Source organism: Heloderma suspectum, chromosome 12 (genome assembly GCF_057233095.1).
Source record: "Heloderma suspectum isolate Gila_16-S chromosome 12, 16-S_ref, whole genome shotgun sequence".
Lineage (NCBI taxonomy): Eukaryota > Metazoa > Chordata > Lepidosauria > Squamata > Helodermatidae > Heloderma > Heloderma suspectum.
Window position 1 is genome coordinate 2,954,621 of NC_139469.1, and position 19,737 is coordinate 2,974,357.

The following is a 19,737-nucleotide window of genomic DNA, read 5'->3' on the forward strand; positions in this document are numbered from 1 at the left end:
CTCTCACAGCCATACATTACTACTGGGAAAACCATAGCTTTGATTAGATGGACCTTTGTCGGCAAGGTGATGTCTCTGCTTCTTACTATGCTGTCTAGGTTCGCCATAGCTTTCCTCCCAAGGAGCAAGCGTCTTTTAATTTCATGGCTACAGTCACCGTCTGCGGTGATCTTGGAGCCCAAGAAAGTAAAATCTGTCACTGCTTCCATTTCTTCCCCTTCTATATGCCAGGAAGTGATGGGGCCAGATGCCATGATCTTCGTTTTTTTAATGTTGAGTTTCAAACCAGCTTTTGCACTCTCCTCTTTCACCCTCAACAAGAGGCATAGTATTTAATTATGATCTTATATTGTGCTGTTTTGTATATCACATAGAACTTTCTATTCCTGCTAGTAATTCATAAATATCATTAAAGAAATAATCACCTTGGAAATCTCCATACCCTGTGGCAGCAGAAAGTCCTGTCAGTGAAGTATATATTACGTGAAGAAGATGCTGCCTGATGTTGTCTCCATGTACTGATGGTGTCAGAGAGGGAGAAACAGTTCTCTCACTACACCAGACAGGAGCATCAGCAAGATGCCCTTGGCTGCTGACTACCTCACTAGGAGGACCAAAAGCTGCCTTCTCAGACAGCCTTTGCCTCCTTTCTTGCCACCCCTCCTCCCTTGCCACTCAGCAGAAGCATCTTTGCTGAATTTGGCTATCCACTGAGAGAGGCACTTGACTCGTGCCTACTGGAATGGAAATGCCTGCTTCTGCCTGCTTAATAAAAAAGCAAAAATGGCAATAGGTTATAAAGAGCTGGAAGGAGATGGGAAATTAAGATCGTAGAGACAAATGTGAAGCCATGCAGAGAAGGCAATTGGAATGGGGAGGACAGATTAAAAACAGACACTCGCCTACTTGCTATGCATAAACAAGTTGGAAATGGAGACAGAAGGGCAGCCAAAATCCACCTCCAAGCAGCATTCCAGCTTCCTAAATAAGCCCAGAAATGTTACATCCTTACACTTAGGGGCCCACTCACGCCTATATTAACCGTGACTGTCCTAAAAACAAACAAAAACAAATCCTCATTATCCTTTGTAAATATTCCTTGCCTGGTTTCCCAGATGCAGTTTTGAGTCACCACAGGTGAGCAGGCAGGCGCACATTTACAAGCCTGCAAAGTGCTAATGGCCCCTTCAGGGGAAGAAGCTCCACTCTTGTCCAAAGGTTAATTCTCGTTGCTGCTGCTGTCTGGGATTTAATCTGCTCTTTGGCGGCGGGGGGGGGGGAGGGGGTCTGCCTACTGGCTGCTGCAGGGAGCTCTGAGGATACAGACCCAGAGACATCCAAGTCTTGCTGGCCTGAGCCTGGCAGGGAAGAAGAGCGCCCCTTGTTCCCAGGCAGTGTGCCTCTGAATGCCACTTCCTGGGGGGCAATACAGGGGGGGATGTTGACTTTGCATCCTGTTCTCAGCTTCTTATGGACCTTGGTTGGAAACTCAGTGCTGGGACTACAAGGGCCCCTGGCTAGTGTGGCATATGGCATTATGATGAGCCAGGGCTGCCCAAGGCATTTGGCTTCCTGAGGCAAAGAGCAAGAGGGTGTCCTTCCCAGTCCATTTCAACTGGACTGGCAGATGGATCAGTCTTCAACGCTGGTGATGGGACAGCATCCTCCGCTGCAGCTGAAGGCAGCAGGTTCACTTGGGCGGGGGGGCATAGCAGGCTGCATTGTATGACATACTGGTCTCCTCCAAGATCTTGCTGCTACTTCCCAGCTAGGGATGCTGGAGAAATTTGAGAAGGACTAAAATGATTTTGGATTGCTAAGAATCTGACCTGTGGAATCCACTGTGGGCTGGCCTCTTCAGGCTGCGTGGAGTCCATGGAGCTTTGTATCTTTTTTCTTCTTCATTTTCCTGAAATTTACACAAATTTATTCATAGGAAAATTCATGCCATCCTGGAAAATATACATGGGGAAAAGTTGAATGGAATGGGGGGCAATACGCTAAATGTTATTCACTAACATAAATTGCAGAAATTATTGCAAACCCTCTTATGGAATTATTTGCACATTTTTCCACATAATGGAAAAAAAAACAATTTGAACCTGTCCATAAATGGATGCCAGGACAAACCACACTGCATAATCCATGAAACACACATGGGACAGATTTTGCAAATTCTGGACATCCCTATTCCCAGCATCTGCCACCTGGGGCAACTGCTTCACTCTGTCTCATGGTAGGGCCTGCCCTGTGATAAAGTTTTTGAATATATGGTCTTGGTTAAACTGGTGGGAAAGGGCCATTTGTGTGTGTGTGTGTGGGGGGAGGATACAGGGTGATGGAGGGCACACCAAGCTGAAAGTTTGTTCAGACCATCAAGAAAAGCCATTTGGCCATGATACAGAACTTTTACAGGGTTGCTGAACAGATTTTGCATTTCAGAAACTAGGCAATGCTTTGGCCTGATAATGGAAGTGTGTGAACCTTAAAATGCTCTCTCCAAATGTCAGTGTCACACAGAAGTGTACAGATCCTTGGAATCCTCTTGATAGGGCTGCATTGGCATGAGCGCTTGGCAGTGTTTGCCAAAGCTTTGTAGAACACGCTTTCGCGCGGCACTCTGACACTGCAAGAGTTGCAGCCAACTCAAGTATATTGTTCACCCACTGATGCCATTAACCAGACTTAAATATCAAATATATTTTGCAGATGCCAAAGGCATTGTGACATTCCTGCTCAGTTTTGCAGCCTTCCTGTGGTTGGCTTGCCCGCCCGTTTTCTGTGACTCTGCAATCTCGCTTCTTCTTCCCAACTCAGCCTCTCAAGAGAGGTGGTTACTGGCCAGCTGCTCCTCTAACATTTATTCAAGGCCAAGCAGCCTCCTTGGAGCTCTCGAAGACAAAGAAATGGCAAATGATGAGTTAGGAGGGGAAAATAAAGAGGGGAGCAAAGGATACCTGAAGGACCTGGGAGGAGAAGAGATCCAACTTGGGTTAAAAATGGCATAACTGGAGCATTATGAACAAAACCAAGAGAGAGATGTAACGTTATGGAGGGCTGGAGGAGAAGTTTCTTTGGCATGGGTATTTTAGTGACCTAATTTGCACTTCCTAGACTAAGGGCACAATCTTATGCATGTTTAGACAGAAAAAAGGCCTACAATTCCCAGCATTCCCCAGCTAGCATGTCCATGGAACATAGTGGTCCTTTGGATTACACACTTCTTTGGATGCTGTGAAGCAGTTCTCAGTTCAAAAATTGCATCAGAAACATGTGTATTAGGGGAAATTTCATACAAAATGCTTACGTTAGGTAAATTTTCACATGAAAATAAATGCAAATCTTCATGCAATTTCTTTTTAAAAAATGCAGATGGATGTAGAAACTGGAAGGAACGGGCTTATTTCTTGCATGCAAAACTGACATGGACCAGAAATAGACTGTTTCATCCAACCCTGAATTAAAATGAAGGCTGCCTGTCTTAGAACTTGACCCCCCCATTACTTCCTGATTGAAACTATACACATTTTACCTTTCTTACAGGCTCTTTCCTGTAGAGCACAAGTAGGGAAGAGAGAGACATTGGCAAATGGACAGGATAAGGGAAATGGGGAACCTGTGGCTACCAAAGATGCTGGAACAGAGGGAGCTGCAAAAGAAGTTGCCAGGAGACATCCCTCCCTCTCTAATGGAACTTTCATATAAAGGGAAGCTGGGCCTTTCAGTCTGCCCCTGCCTCAGGACACCTAGCTAAGAAAGACATCCTCACCACCTCCTCCTCTTTGGTGGCAAAGGTCAAGAGCGTAGCTTGAGAAGCACAGCAAATCCCAACCCAGTGCAGAGGTGAGCTCTCTTTCTCCAGGTCATCCAATTGGGTAGGGAGCACAGAGCACCCAACCAACACAAGCCAAGAGAAGCTGGGCATTACTGGAGACTCTAGTCTCAGTCTACTGGCAAAGGAAGGAATCTCTTCACTTTCTTGGTGGTGAAGGGCAGGACTGGAGTCCAGTGAAGCACAGGGAATATTGAGATAGTGGTAAGATGAGTTCCTTTCTTCCAGGTCATCCAATTGGGTAGGGGCCTTAGGGAGCCCAACTAGCTCTGGCCAGGAATTGGGGATATGTCCTTGGAGGCCCCTTTCTGACCACCACCACCATGGTTTGGATACCATCACAAGCACTTAACTGTGACCATTGTTCTTTGTATCTCAACCATATCTTTTACCCTCCACACAGTGAAACTGAGTACTAGCTGGGCTGCTTCCAAATATTTTGTTCTTAAAAACACACAAAACTACTACTACTACAACATCTCCTTTATTTAGGCTCTCTTCCTTTGGGAATACCTTCTTATTCTCATGGTGCTGTGCAAGGAGGTAATTCATTAGCTTATGATGGGTTATGGTTTTAAATGTATGGTTTTTAATATGCAGCATACTTTCTCTGCTTGTTTCTATTTGTTCAGTAATTGCTTGCAAATACATTTTCTGGTTGCTGTGCTATAATTTGTAATAAGACTGAATTATTGCCATTAATGCTGGATTCTGCACTGTTTTGCAGGAGCCCTGTCTCTTTTAACACAACCCATGCATATTAGAGAAATATTTAATTGGTAGGATTAAACTTGAAAAGTGCACTCTGTTGATGGGCCAGGTTGGGCATAGTTGAAACAATTTAATATACAAAGCATTCCTGTGGGTTAATACTTGGGAGAAACAGAGTGGTGGCAATTTCTGAATAGTTGCAGCTCCACACACCCACGTCAGGCACACGGGAAGCCTTGGCTCTGTTTACAGCCACCCCGTGTGCATCCAAGTGACAGTTCTCTGGGACTGCAGACCCGGGCCTCATCCAGTGGCCAGAAAACCAAGGCTCAGTGGGACGCTGCACCGCCTGCCTCCCTGGTAGAACACCACAGCAAGTGGAAGACCAACCTTGCCCCATACATCAGCCAGTTAGAGAGATGTTGCACAGATCTTATTTTCAGCCTTCCCTGTCAGAAAGAACACCTGCAAGTCCTTGGAAACTAAGAACCGGGGCCTGAATTTTGTTTTTCCCCTCCTCCCTCCCAATGACCTTTCCTTTTGTGTCGTGTCTTGTGATTAATCTTTGCAAGCCAGTTTCTAGTTCGGGGCAGGGGTGAGGGGGGGTGTAATGAAGAACAGAGTAAAAAAAAAAGGGATGCTAGCAGTGGTGTAGTGGTAAATTTTGAAGTGCAGGCATGGATCCTGATGATCCCCATAGCCACACTCCCAAAGAGGAGAGTCCAAAAATGCAGGCAGCTGTATTTATCCATCCATCCATCCATCCATCCATCCATCCATCCATCTCTCTCTTTCTCTCTGTATTATATATTGCCCTGGGATTGGAGAGCAGAAGGGAAGCAGACTCCAGCTTCTGCCATCAGCCAGGAGACCAAAGGGCCCTGGGAAGCTGCCCTCCCTGTTTCCCAGGAATGTCATCAAGCCAAGGGGGAGACTGACCCGGACCATCCCCCAGCCAGCAAAGGAGCGGCTGCAGGGAGCGCGCAGTTGCCCTGCTGGGACTGCAGAAGGCAGGGGAAAGAACACCCTGGCCTCTTCCGTTGGCCAAAGGAGCAAGAGCCACCAGCTGAAAGCACACCAGCAAGGGGGTGGGTGGTATCACCCTGGCCTGAACTAGATATGAATGCCCATTTATAGCTCACCATCTGGTTTGGCCTTGAAAAACTGATCCCCTTCTTCTTCCTTTACCCTCCACCCCCCTTCTCTTGTGTGTCTGTCTTATCATTTTAGTTTGTAAGCCTGAGAGTAGACCCCCCCCCCTTTGATAAGATCTGCTTTGAGAGACAACAATCATCTGAGAAGTGGGATAAAAATACAGACAATAAATGTGTCTAGGTCTTTTGTAAAGCTAATTGGACTTAATTGCTCATTCAAGACCAAGCCCACCTCACATACTTTGCATTACAACAGGGATCGCTCACAACTAGATATCATTGCTGGGAAAATCCATTTTCCCATCAGCTACTGTGAGTGAGGATTGAAGCTATGCTTAGAGAGAACAGGAAAGCCCAGGGGTGCATGAGTGGGGCAGATGGCATCATTGTCCCTGCTAATCGAAAGGTCCAGGGCTTCAACCCAATGGGCTTTGGCTCCACTATAGCTCTGGATGCTAGACTAGATGGACCCTCGGTTTGATGATGAATTCTCTTCCCCTGCCTCAGGCAGAAGTTTGGGATAGCAGCAGCTGCAAACAGGTGTGAACTGGCACAAGAGCCCAGAAGTAAAAAGGTAACACTCATTTCCATGCCCTCAAATAGCAATTCTCACAGTGAAAATTGAATCTTGGGAAAAATCAGCACAGCTAAATCAGAATTCTTATTATTATGATAGGGGAGATGGTCTGTACATTTCTAGATCACCTTGATAACAGAACAGACCAATTCAAACATGCCCCCCAAAGTAACCCAATGTAAAAGTAAGTTAAGTATCAAGCCACTGTCAGAACAGAAGTAAAAGCACATTAATGACTTCTTAAGACAGCTGTGATCAGAGAGGAGCTCAAAGAAGAGCCACCAACCCAGCAAAGTTCTGGGAGGACACTGATGGCTTATATCCATGTTGCTGACTACCTGATTTCCTGATTCAACAGTAGTAGCTGGGTCAGCTTCCTCGTTGTCTGCAGCTGGGACTTTCCCCTCCTCCCAAGTAGACCTTTCCTCCTTAGTAGACCCTGGAGCAAAAGTTATTCTGGCAGCTAGATGGATGCTCTGACCATGACTCTGAGTCTTCCACCTGGTCTGCCGCCCCCTGTGTGCGCTGGAGAGCTGTGGGGCAAAGGAGAAGAGTTGGGAGCCAAGCACAGGTCAGGATGGGGTGAAAGGGGCTCTTCAGGGGAGCTGGTGAGGCACCCCTGTGACAGGGCTCCTCAGGGTTCCCCACACCATCTGTGGCAGTGGGGCTTGCTATGGAATCCCAATCTCCCCCCACCCATGACCCTTAGGCTTGCTTGGGTCAGCCAGGAGCCTGACTGAGTGTGAAGGAACTGTAGGCATGTGACTATCATCTGGATCAAGCAGAAATGCACCAACCTGTACTGCCTCCAGATTTTTTAGGGCCCTGCGCAAGGCACCCTCAGAGGGGCTCCTCCCTCAGTGAGTTCAGCTTCCCACTGCCATTGTCACCAGCTGCTCTTGGCTCTCATCCTCTTTCTCGTCATTGCTACCTTTTGCTTGGTTGGCAGGCAGAGAGCCAGGGAGCAAGCAGGCCGTGGCATCTCCTGCTCCTCCTTCTCACCAGCACCCTTGTCTGGGCCAGAGCAAGAGGCAGGTGAACAAGCAGCTTGCAAGAGTGAAAAAGAGGAGCAACTCCAGGGGGTCTCTTGGGCCCCTCTTGGGATGTGGGCCCTTGGCAGGTGCCCAGCCATGCATCCCCTTGATAGCAGCCCTGACACAAACCACATCAATGTGATCCTCACAGTCCTTTTCAATGGTGTGTATGTTGAATGAGTAGCCAAGGAAGCCATGTCCTGTTTTTTTAAAAAGATAAACAGATGGTAAAATGTGACTTCATCTTGGAAAAGCTGGCTGTGGCAATGGAGCCTCCAAAACCACTGCAGCCTTCCAGATTTTTATGAAGTTCTACAACCACAGCCAGAGCATCTGGAATCTGACATTGTTGTTGGCAGGTCCCACGGAAGTTCAGCAGAATCTGGGTAGAAAAATATCGCCCTTCCAAGCTTATTCCATGTGGACATATTACACCAGTGCTTTGTGATCTGCACTGGCTTCCAGTCCATTTCCAGACCCAATTCAAAGTGCTGGTATTAACTTTCAACGCCCTTAACAGCTTGTGGCCAGGTTACCTGAAGGATGGTCTCTGACCATAGATACCAGACTACACCCTAAGATCACATTCAGAGGCCCTCCTCTGGGCACCCCTGCCAAATAAGAGGGAGGCAGGCAGTTACTAAGGAGAGGGCCTTTTCACTGGTGGCACCTCAGTTGTGGAATGAACTCCTTGGAAAGGCTCACCTGGCACCTACATTGAAGTCTTTTCAGCACCAGGTGAAGAAGACCTTCGTATTCTCCCAGGCATTTTAGTTCTTTAGTTTTTGTTGGTTTTAAATCTGTTATTGTATTTTGTAAAATATTGACACTGCTGGTGGATGTTACTTTGATTTTATCTGTGTGTGTGTGTGTGTGTGTGTGTATATATATATATATATATATATATATAGTGTGTGTGTGTATGTGTATGTATATATATATATGCTCATTTGCCCTTCTCATTTGCCCACCCGCAACAGCAGTTAGGTGGGTGACCACATGTGAGAAGGCCTCCTCTGCTGTGGCCCCACACCTTTGGAACAAGTTGCCATCGGAGGTCTGCCATGCTCGGTCATTACAGGCTTTTAAGAAGGCCTTGAAAATGTATTATTTTACCATGGCCTTCTCTTGATATGACTGCTGTTGTTGCTGTTTTTGTTGGATTTATTGTCAGCTTTTATTGTTGCTTTTATCCTTATTTTGTTGTGTTTATGTTTTTATCGGTCTTTAATATTTTAACTGTTTTTATGTCTCTTGCTGTGGGCTGCCTTGGGTGGGCTTCAGCCCTGAAAGGCAGCCAAGAAATGTTTTAAATAAATAAATAAAATAAATATGGAAATGTAATAAATAAATATATCCAGAATGGAACAAGATGGTTCCTCTTCCCTAGGGATGGACGAAAGTCCCTTACCTGATCCCGAAGCTTGCTTTGTGGTGGTGGGGAGGCGCCCCGTCCCTCCCTGCCAAAATTCTGGATGGGGGGGAGGTGCCCCGTCCCTTCCCGCCAAAATTCTGGCCGGGGGGGAGGCGCTCCGTCCCTCCGGCCGCGAAACCTTGTCTCCTGCTGGGACGCAAATGGCGGCGGCCATAGCCGCCGCCGTTTGCGTCCCTGCAGTCAGCCGTGATAGGCTACCTAAATGTTTATGTAGCCTATCACGGCTGACTTTGGGAGAAAAAAAAAAGCGCGTACACAAATGGCGGCACCCATGGGTGCCGCCATTTGTGTTCCTTATTTTGGCACGTGTAGTCTACGTAAACATTTACGTAGACTACGGCGAAAATAAGGGCAACGCAAATAGCGTTGCCCTTATTTTCACCGTAGTCTACGTAAATGTTTATGTAGACTACACGTGCCAAAATAAGGAACACAAATGGCGGCGCCCATGGGCGCCGCCATTTGTGTACGCGCTTTTTTTTTTTTTTTGAAAGTCAGCCGTGATAGGCTACGTAAACATTTACGTAGCCTATCAAGGTGTTTTTTAAAAATCTAGCCGTGATAGGCTACGTAAATCTTTACGTAGCCTATCACATTTGTTTGTTTGTTTGTTTGTTTTACTTGGAAAAGGCGGTGGCGGCAGCCGGTCGGAAGACCGGCCGCCACCGCCACCGCCGCCACCGCACCGCCGCCAGAGCCACCGCCGCCAGGGACATTCGAGCAAGGTAAGTCCCGTCCCGGGGGGGGCAGACCGTTTCTCCACCAATTTCGGGGGGCTGAATGCGCTGGCATTCAGCCTCCCCGAGATTCGTGGAGAAATTCTCTGACATCCCTAAAAAAGGTAAAGGTGTCCCCAACCAGTCGTGTCCGACTCTAGGGTGCGGTGCTCATCCCCGTTTCTAAGCCGAAGAGCCAGCGCTGTCCAAAGATGCTTCCGTGGTCATGTGGCCGGCATGACTGAACACCGAGGTGCACGGAACGCTGTTACCTTTCCCGCCGATGCAGTACCTATTTATCTACTTGCAATTTCTTGCTTTCGAACTGCTAGGTTGGCAGAAGCTGGGACTGAAGACGGGAGCTCACTCCGTCACGCAGCACTCAGGTCTCGAACTGCTGACCTGCCGACCTTCTAGTCTGCAGTTCAGCGTCTTAACCACTAAGCCACTGCTTCCCTACTCTTCCCCAATTCTTCTCTCCAGACCTGGCTTGCCATCTTGCATCATCTTTCTACACAAATCTCCATTGTAAAGTTAGGACATGATGAGGGAATCAAGAACAATATTGTTGGGAGGTGCACACATCATGCATTAAGGAGCTGGGATTGGCCAGACATCTACTGTGTGGATGTTTGATGATGAAGCCAGGTTTGTATCTGTGCTGCATGCCATCCAAAGGTCCAAAAAGCTATTAATGAACTTGAAAGGGGAAAATGCAGATGCTTGCTTACAGAGTGAAAGTCTTGGCAGGGCAGCTGGGCTCTGGGAGGAGGATGGCTGCCGAAATTCCAGGAGAATACAAAGTAGCGTTTATAATGTACAGTAAATCTTTATACTTACAGCTGTGCTTGTTTGGACTGATTTTGCCAATGCACATTTGAGGAAGAAGGAAGCCGATTGTGAAGGTTATTTGACACAGAACAGTGACTGTAAAAATATGCCATTAGACTAATAAAAAAAAGTTTTGAGTATTGTCGCTTTATAGTTGTGCCTAAAAGTGTCTTTTCTTCTTATAGGAAAAATAAATTAAACAGAGCCAGCTACGAGATTGTTGACCTTAAGGTGTGGTTCAAATCCCCATTTAGCCAAGGAGTCACCTGGTGGCCTTGAATGTTTCCCATCATTAAAGGAAAAGTCATAGCGAGCCTCACCTTAAAGGATTTTCACCAGCCAAGTAACGAGCTACGAATTGCAATAAACAAAGGCTCCAGTAACCTCAGCGTTTTATTAGCAAGCCGCACCATTGTTCAGTGGTGATGTGCATATGCTGCCTGCATGAGGTCCCAGGTACAGCTCCTGGCACCTCTTATGAAAAGGTTCAGCTGTTCCAATAGAAGGAAAGAAGTTCAGAGTAATGCTGTGCCAAAAATTTATCCCACTTCTTTTCAACCATTCTCATTCAATTGGATAGAAAATAAATTGCTTTTGAAAAGAAATTCAAAGGAGGAGAAATTTTGGAGAAACATTTTGGAGAAATTCTCATGGGTTGGGTGTGGGGTTCTTGTGCTTACCTTACTTATGAGGTGGCTGAGGAATGTGCATGAGTGTCCTGTCCGTTGTTGTACAATAATCTCTCTGGAAGCCTGTAGCTTCCTCGGCTTCCCGCACTTCAGTTAAAGCCATCCTGAGGAACACCTCGTGAGGCAAGTCCTCCCAAGGGGCTTTTTCAGTTCAGGAAGTGCAGGTGGCCTGGGCGGCTGCAGAGCAATGGAAAGATGTGTACTAGAGAGAGAAAACACACACACGGCACCCTCGGCCACCTCGCAGTGATTAGGTGAGCTCGAAAATACCACCAAAAGCAATTCAAAATTCTGCCTCAGGAAAGTGGAAGCCTCATCACAGCTGATGCTGTTGCCACCTACAGAAGCAATAAACCAAAATCCTTAGGAGAAAAGAAAGGACCTGTGCCACAACCCCTGCCCATGGTGAGCCCCATCTGTGAGAAACTGTTGGAGAATGTCTCCTCCCCGAGGAGAAGTTCAATGACATTGTTTCCCCCAATTTCTTTGCCCACACATAGGCTGGAGAATTTTGAGAGGCTGTTTGTTGCGCACAGCTCTAGTTCAGAGCTGCTGCTGGTGCAGGCTGGGACTGCTAGGGCAAATGCACCATTGGTTTGACTCAGGCACTTTCTCCCCCATCGACCTGCTGTCACATTTCAGATTTGTTTGGTTTCGTTTTGGCATGAAGGCAGTATGGTGTGTGACTTGGTCAGTGGCCAGGCTGGCTGGTGATGATGCAGCCCAGCACATTAAGAGGACATCAGATTGGGGAAGGCTGCATTAGGAGGAAGGATCCCTTTGTTAGGAGCTGCTGGGTCTAGGACTGGAACTCACAGCTCTGTGAAGGGCTGGCATCTGCAGTGAGCCAATGGGGCTTCAGGTTGGAGCATCCCTCCATCCCCAGCCACATATGGGCAACCACTGGGTTGCAACCATCAGCCCTCTCCCAGTGCACTGAAACATGGTGACGTGTGAGTGTGTGCATTTGTTTGTGGGTGTGTGAGAGAGGCAGGGGGACGGGCCCCTGTGCAGCAGCCATGTCTGCCATCCAGTGCCACATGTCACCCTTGGGGGCAAAAGGCTGCCTGCTGTTGCTCTCGGCAGTACAGTGCTCTGGAGTTATGGAGTGACTCTGTCTACCCAGGATGGCTAATGGCTCATCCCAGCAGGAGGGGCTGTTCGGGCTCCCTACTCGGACCAGGGCTTGGTAACCAAGGTCTTTCCTGTCTCCAACTTGTGCTTGATGGCTGCCTGCCATCAGCAAGATCACGAGGGCCACATGGCAGCAGGCCTCTCCAGGACCTGTGCATGCAAACTGCCTGGACGGCTTGAAGCAAATTCAGCCAGATCTCTGTAATGTGTTCAGACTTTCGCTGTCATTCGTTCCATTACGCTTTTAACAAGAACTGTGGCGTCTCCGGATCTGAGCTTTGTAGGGGTGGAATTTTGATAAGGCAAGATGGATGGCCAAGTTCTACTTAGCCAGCCTATGCAAGGCAGAATTCAGCTCTACAGCTATTTGATTCCAAGTTCCAACTACTCATCTTCCTCCTTCACCCTTTCGACCTTGCTTCACAATTAATTTTAGAGAGATTGGACACTAGCCAGGAATATAGCCAGACTCACAGATACTAGAAATTTCACTCTTAATATCCTTCTCTCCCCCTGTTTAACTCTAGGTCATTAGAAGCAATGATATAGCTCAAGGAGAAGCCCAATGCTGTGATCTGTTGCCCACGGGAAATCGATCTACAGCAAGAGTGTTGAATCTCTTCCAGCCCAAGGGCCAAATACTGTTTGGGAGAAGCTCTCATGGGTCACTTTCCAGTGGTAGGTGGGGCCAAAGGCAGAAGGGGGAAGGCCCAAAATACAACACAAAACAAGACAGGATATTTTAACTTAAAGTTCTTACTGCCAGTAACTCAGCCTTAGGAGAGATGTTTCAGCCTTTTAGAATGGGGAAAAACTGAACAAATGAACCATTGGTGGTCAGGGAAAGATCATGGGCTTCTTCACATGGAGCTTTTATCCTGCTATTGAGATTGCTCACTCACAGAAGTTTGTGGGTCCACCTTTTCATGATGTCGTCTACAGATATTCCCCGGTTATTCCATCTCAAAAAGATCTGGAAATAAAGAACTATCTATTTAAGTCAGATTGTTATGCAATTAAAACAGCCACTAGATGATGCTGTTTTATTGATGGCTATGGAACCTTGAAAATTAAAAGCTTCCCCTCTCAGCAGTCAATCGCGTGGTCACCATCTGGGAGCCCGTGGTAAATGCAGAAAGGCTCCACAACGGGAGGACTGTGGGTTTTTTATTTTATGTAAGGGCAGCCCAAGTCTGGAAAACCCTAGAAGGCTTGATCAGGAACCTGGAAAGCCAGTTTGGCTTCTGGGATTGAGGTTCCCTGATCTGCAACATCCAAACATGTTTCAGGTCCTAAGACAATCTGACTGTAATTACTCCTCAAACATGTGGATTCACTTCTAGAAGGTGCAACACTATCAAATCCCTCTATCTATTTTGTTTTATACCCCACTTTTCAACCAAGATTGGCCCATGAGACAGCTTACAATTAAATGGATACATAGTCTAACAGGGATATGTTAAGTGGCGATCTACAATGAGTCTTCAGTATGACTAAGTCTAGATCCAACTCTGTGAATCCAATGACACCTAGCTGTGAGATTCCATTGTGAGGACAAATTAGGGTGATTTCAATTAATCCAATCCTATTTGTGTCTACTCAGAAGTAAGTCCCATTGCAACAGGGCTTCTTTCCAGGTAAGTGGATATAGGATTGCAGACTAAGTGAACATTTTCACAAAGAGTGCCAGTACTGTTGAAATGGGAAATGCATTTTTCAGCATCATCCAAAATGTTTTGTGGGAGAACAGTTTATTATTTTCAAATCATCCCCACATAAACAGGCTTCACTTCTGTACCTGAAAAACATGTTGGTACTGAGGAAAGTTTTTGACATTTAAGCTGAATTTCAGTTTCAGTCCACCAATATGTTGATCATACTCTGGATTTTTTCTTCTTAAAAAATCTGCTCCATCATCTGTGTATCTATTAAAATGCAAATTTTGCCGCAATTACAAAGTAATTAAAATAAATAATAAATTATAAGAAGGAGACGCTGAAGTGCTTTTTCTTAAGAAATTGAAATGCAGGGTGTTCATTTCCCTAGCTCATTAGGCCTGACTTAAATGGCTTCATTTGTCTGGAAATGTAAAAGCCAACATACTTCGGAAATATAAATTGGAGGCCATTTTTCTTCCATCTTTTCTTTTAATACGCTACAAAGTGCTGCTGTTGTTTGGGATAAGCAATAAATGTTTAAAAATGTGCTTTGGATTTTAAGCTTAGGAAATTAAGGCTGCAATTCAACACATCTTTGCTTGTAAGTAAGTCCCATTGAACACAGAGGGACTTGCTTCTTAATAACATGCTCAAGATTAGATAGATTCTCATCTTTAAGTATATTAAAAGAAAAGATGGAAGAAAAATGCCCTGCAATTTATATTTCCAAAGTATTTTGGCTTTGCTGATGAATGCTGGAAATGCACCTCAGCTTCTCAGTGCTAATCAGCTGGACAGCAGAGAGGGAAGGAAAGAGAAGCATGAAGGGATCTCAACACACCAGGAGGGGAGGTTCAAACATCCAGATCCCAGTGTAGGGATGTACAGATTTTGTTAAACCCATTCTGTTTGTGTTTCATGGGTTGTCAGGTGTCTTTCACTGGCTCACTGACTATTAAAAATGTAAGTCGTCTGCCCCCCAAAGTGCCTTAGAAAGCTTTAAGAATTTCTTCAGCCCACTGCATTTTTCACCCTCCCCTCACTTCTAAAAATGGGGTCCAAAAGTTCCTTTGAAATTTGAACCCACGTCTCTCTAAGACAAATCCACACTGTACAAACCAGTGACTTTTACTGCATCCTCTCCTATCAAACAAGATGGAGATAACAGAATCCCTTCCTCCTTAGAGCAACTGCCAGAGTTCCAAGTTAGAATCCTTAAGTTTTATAGCACTGCCTACATTGGCTTTCATAGTTTTGTAGTCTAAAATATTTATAGAAACTCTCTAAAAACAATGCACTGCCTTCAGCACATCTCCTCACATTGCACAATCCCATTACTTATTCTCCAGTGTCAAGACTTATCTTTGCATTGATCCAAGTAGGGGTGCGCTCTTTCTCCCTCCCTCCCTTTCTCAGCAACAAAGGAATACAATAACTTTTTATAAGACATTTCAGGCCATCTCGAAGGATCTGTAGCTTACTAAGGCAGAAATGTAAGTACTTGCTGAAGTGGGAATGTGGGAAATGTAGATGACAGTCAGTTCACATTTTCATGCGAACTTCGCTAATTTTGCACTTTCAAACTAGGGATGTAGGGGCTGTGTAAAATCCGCTCCGTCTGTGTTTTGCGGATTGTCAGGTACCTTTTGTTCCGTCATCTGCCCACAGACGGATGTGAATATTTTATTTTTGTCATGCGTAAAAATACGGAAATAATTATGTAAATATTTACGTAAGCATTTACGTAAGTATTTACATAATTTACACCAGTACATAACATTTAGAGTATTGTTCCCTATTCCATTCTATGTTTCCTCAGCAGAAACTTACATATTTTTCTATGGATTTATATGCATAAATTTTGGGAAAGTAAAAAAAATCATCCAAAAGTCCATGGACTCCGCAGGGCCTGAGGGGGTCACTCCGCAGCGGATTCCGCAGGTTGGATTCTTAGAAATCTGAGCTCATTTTAATCCCTCTCGAATTTCTCCAGCATCCCTATTTCAAACCACTCTGTGAACTGAAACACAGTAATCCTTCAAAAACCGCACTTCTCCAAATGTTGCGATGGAGTTCTCCAATCAAAACACTTGTGTACAATACTAGTAAAAATAAAAACAAATGCATCATATCACATACATTGCTTGAAAAAATGTGTATATTAGGCAACACTGCATTAAAATGCATGTATTAGGAGAAATGTGCAAAAAAATGCTTGTGAATTTGTGTGTGAACTTTTAAAACAAAATTATCCAAGTTCAGGATGACTGGAGCCATTTTCAAAATTTGAGATGAACCAAATCTAAAATTGGCAAAATAAGAAACGGAGAGAAACGAACATTAACAGATTCATCCATGCTTAAATTTCAATGGGCCAACAAGGGCCAACCTCAGTAAGATTTTGCATGTCTCTACGTGAACCAAATGGGTGGTCCTTGCAGCCAACCTGGATTGGGATGGAGCCTGTGACAGCAGCATCTTGTGGCTGCATCGTGCGGTGTCCTGATTCCAGCTGAGGGCAGAGCCCTGTGGTAACTATTTGAGCATGCTCCATCCCTAGCTGCCATTCTTTCACTCACTTCTCAGTATCCCACCTACCAGTGGTGTAGTGGAGCCAGGGCTCAGAGGGATGCATCACCAACACTTTTTTATTAGCAGGGACACTGACATCATCTGCCACACCCTTCAGTTGCCCCTGTTCACTCTGAGCTTAGCTGGAATCCTCATAGTAGGTGGTGGTGGTGTTATATGAATTTTCCAAGCAACAATATGTTGTTCACTGTTGTAATACAAAGTATTTTGGAGTGCTTTGGTCTTGAATGGGCAATTAAGACCCATTCGTTTTACTAAAGACCTGCTACAGGTGGAGATGAAAACTGCTAGAACTTGTTAGTTGATATGGATGGATCAATACAGCTGCCTGAATTTTGGGGCTGTCTTTGGGGGTGTGGCTATGGATACTGTCATGATGAGTGCCTTTGCTTCACAATTACCTACCACACCACTGCCACTGACCCACCCACCCTAGGATTAGCTGGGTGCTTATGGGCCAAATAGGAATTTTTGCCTCTTAACCATATGTATTTATTTGTTATTTATTTCATTTATTTCCCACCTTTCTTCCATCGTGAAACTCAAGGTGGCTACATGTGGTTCCCAGAGGGTCTCCCCTCCAAGCACTGACCAGACTCAGACCTGCTGAGCTTCAGCAAAGTGCCTGCCTCATGTGCCTTCAGACAATGCTTGGGATTGGCATGAAGTGACAGGTTTTCTCATGTACTCAGTGGGTATGGAAAATAAATCATATGAGGGAACGCTGAATGAACTTGTGGCATGACATGTTATGGCTCTTTATGGGTTACAGGGAGAATAGGAAGGAAGGGTGGTGTTCAATAAAGGAGGGGCCCTCTCCTCCACTGGTCTTTCTTTTATGCAGTCTACAGAACTGGAAATGTTTAGCCTAAAGAGAATAGAAAACACATTGGGATGGGGTGGAGACAAAAGATGGCTCTTTACATCCCCAAAGACCTGTCATACAGTAGAGGGCAAAGAATTCTTCTTCGTTGTCCCTCAAAAGACCTGCTCCTGGTGGAGATGAAAACAGCTTTAACTGGTTTGCAGATATGGATCAAACCAGCTGCCTGCATGTTCAGACCCTCTTTTTGGAGGGGGGGGGGGTGCCCATGGAGACTGTCATGATGAGGGCCTGCACAAATGTAACAGGTAGGGATGTACAGATTTTGTTAAATCCATTCCAACTGTGTTTTATAGACAGCCAGGCATCTTTTGTTCCAGCATCTGCTCATTGACAGAATCACTTTTTTCCCTAGGGATCTATGAGAATTCCCCCCCACACTTGTGCAAGTGCATTAGCGCTAATGCGCATCAGCACAAGTGCACATTAGCATAAATCCCCCCCCCAAAAAAAAGTAAAGAAAAAGAGAGAAAAAAGGTCACAAGTCTGAAAATCTGTGTCTTGGAAAAAGCTGTCCACAGGTCAGATTCCTAGAAATCTGAACTCATTTGAATCCATTACGGGTTTTTCTGACATTCCTAGTATCACGACACCATTGCTGAAAACACAAGTCTCAGTGACATCACTACAAGGAAGCAGATGTTAACTGCATTGCTCACATTCCACCCCTTGTGAGCTCTGCCAATCCTAATTCCGCTCAAATTAGGGCAGGGACCTGCTTTTCAAGCCAGTCTTGTGTTCTGCTTCCTGTGCAAGGCTTCTTGGTTTTTGTTTTTGTTTTTCCATGCCTGAGAACTTGCTAGGTAGTTGCGGTGATGTTAACAGAGCAAAGACAAAACAAACCACACCTGTGATTCAGATCAAAGGAGATGGCAACATCCCCCACTGAGCTCATTTGCAATTAACTTGCACCAAGTGCGGGGCTGATTACAATACTACCCTGCTATGTGGTTTTCTCCACATAGTGTGCTGTATCCAGCCCTTAACAGGCTTCAGGATGCATTGCTCTCCCCCGCCCCCCATCCCACTGGATCTGTTCCTTTTGAGTTCCACTACAATTACAGTAGCCCAGATTAATTTATGTTTTTAATTGCATAAATCTGCCCATTCTTATGCAAATGTCTTTTCCGGCTCACAGAGGAGCACACTCCTCTGATTTCTGCCTGGGAAAGAGGGAGAAAAGGGAATTAGAAATTCAAACGCTGTTGTAGCATCTTTCATAAGAGGAAAGGCTAAAGCCCTGGAGTCTTTTCTGCACAGAAATTAAGTCCCAATCAGAAATTGTATGCTATATTTTGAAAAGAAAGAAAAGTAAGGCTGAAATCCTATGGGCCCTGGAAGGGCATCACTGGGGCCATGGGAGAGAGCAGTTATCCCTCTCACCAATGTTGTAAAGGGAGGTCCACCCTCAGAGAATGATGTCCACCCTCAGAGTCGCAAGCCTCCTCGGTGAGAGTGGCTCCATGTCTACCAGCCCTGGTGGCTTGTGCTACCTCCAGTACCAGAGGCAGTGAGCCTATGTGCACCAGTCGCTGGGGAACATGGGTGGGAGGGTGCTGTTGCACTTGCATCCTGGTTGTGGGTTCCCATTAGACAGCTGATTGGCCACTGTGTGAACAGAGTCCTAGACTGGATGGACCTTGGTCTAGTCCAGCATGGCTCTTCTTCTGTTCTTAGGTGGAAACCTCTGCAGACCTTGCCTTTGTGATGTCAGTGTTCCAACCTTGAAGAGGACAAAAAGGGGGCTGCTGAGGATCCAAAGTCTCCCAGTCCCCCTACACTATTGACTATTCCCAAACTGGTAGCAACATTGCACCAGCCCTGGAGCTGTCGCACTTGATTTCCCTCCCACTGGAAGCAATGGTGGTGGTGGGGAGCCCAACAAGGGAACTAAAAGGAACAAATGGAAAAAGCTGCCCCCCACCCCTTCCCACCCTGCTGGTGGAACCTTGGCAGGGCATAAGAAAAGGCACCTTAGACTCTCCTTCCTTTGTGCCTCAGGATTGCTCTGTTCTGCAGTGGTGCTCTGCCCCAGTGCCTCCTCCGTTGGCACTGCTGCTTCCTCAGCATCTGAGTCCCCATAGAGGACCCGCTGGACTCTGGGGTCATGACATCTCCAAACGGTTGGGGTGGGCTCCTGTCTAATTCAGGATAAGAACTGAGGGGTTCTGAGGGAGGGGGAGAATCACCCCAAAGTGCTCAAAGGCAGCTTCAGGGATGAGGAAGGGATAAGGAACCTTCCTTCCATGAACTTCCCAAGATAACATGCATTAGGATCCAAGCCATACTAATGGCTACTAGTTGAAAAAGATTAACCACATTCAGGTCCACTGATAAACCATGACAGCCGAATGCATCAGCTATAGTCAGAACAGTCTATCTCTGAATATCAGAACTGGGAAGAAACAACAAGGGAGGGAAGTTGCCATGATGCCCTTATTTGGGGGCTTCCTAAAGGCATCTGGCTAACTGCTGTTGGACTGTTCTGCCA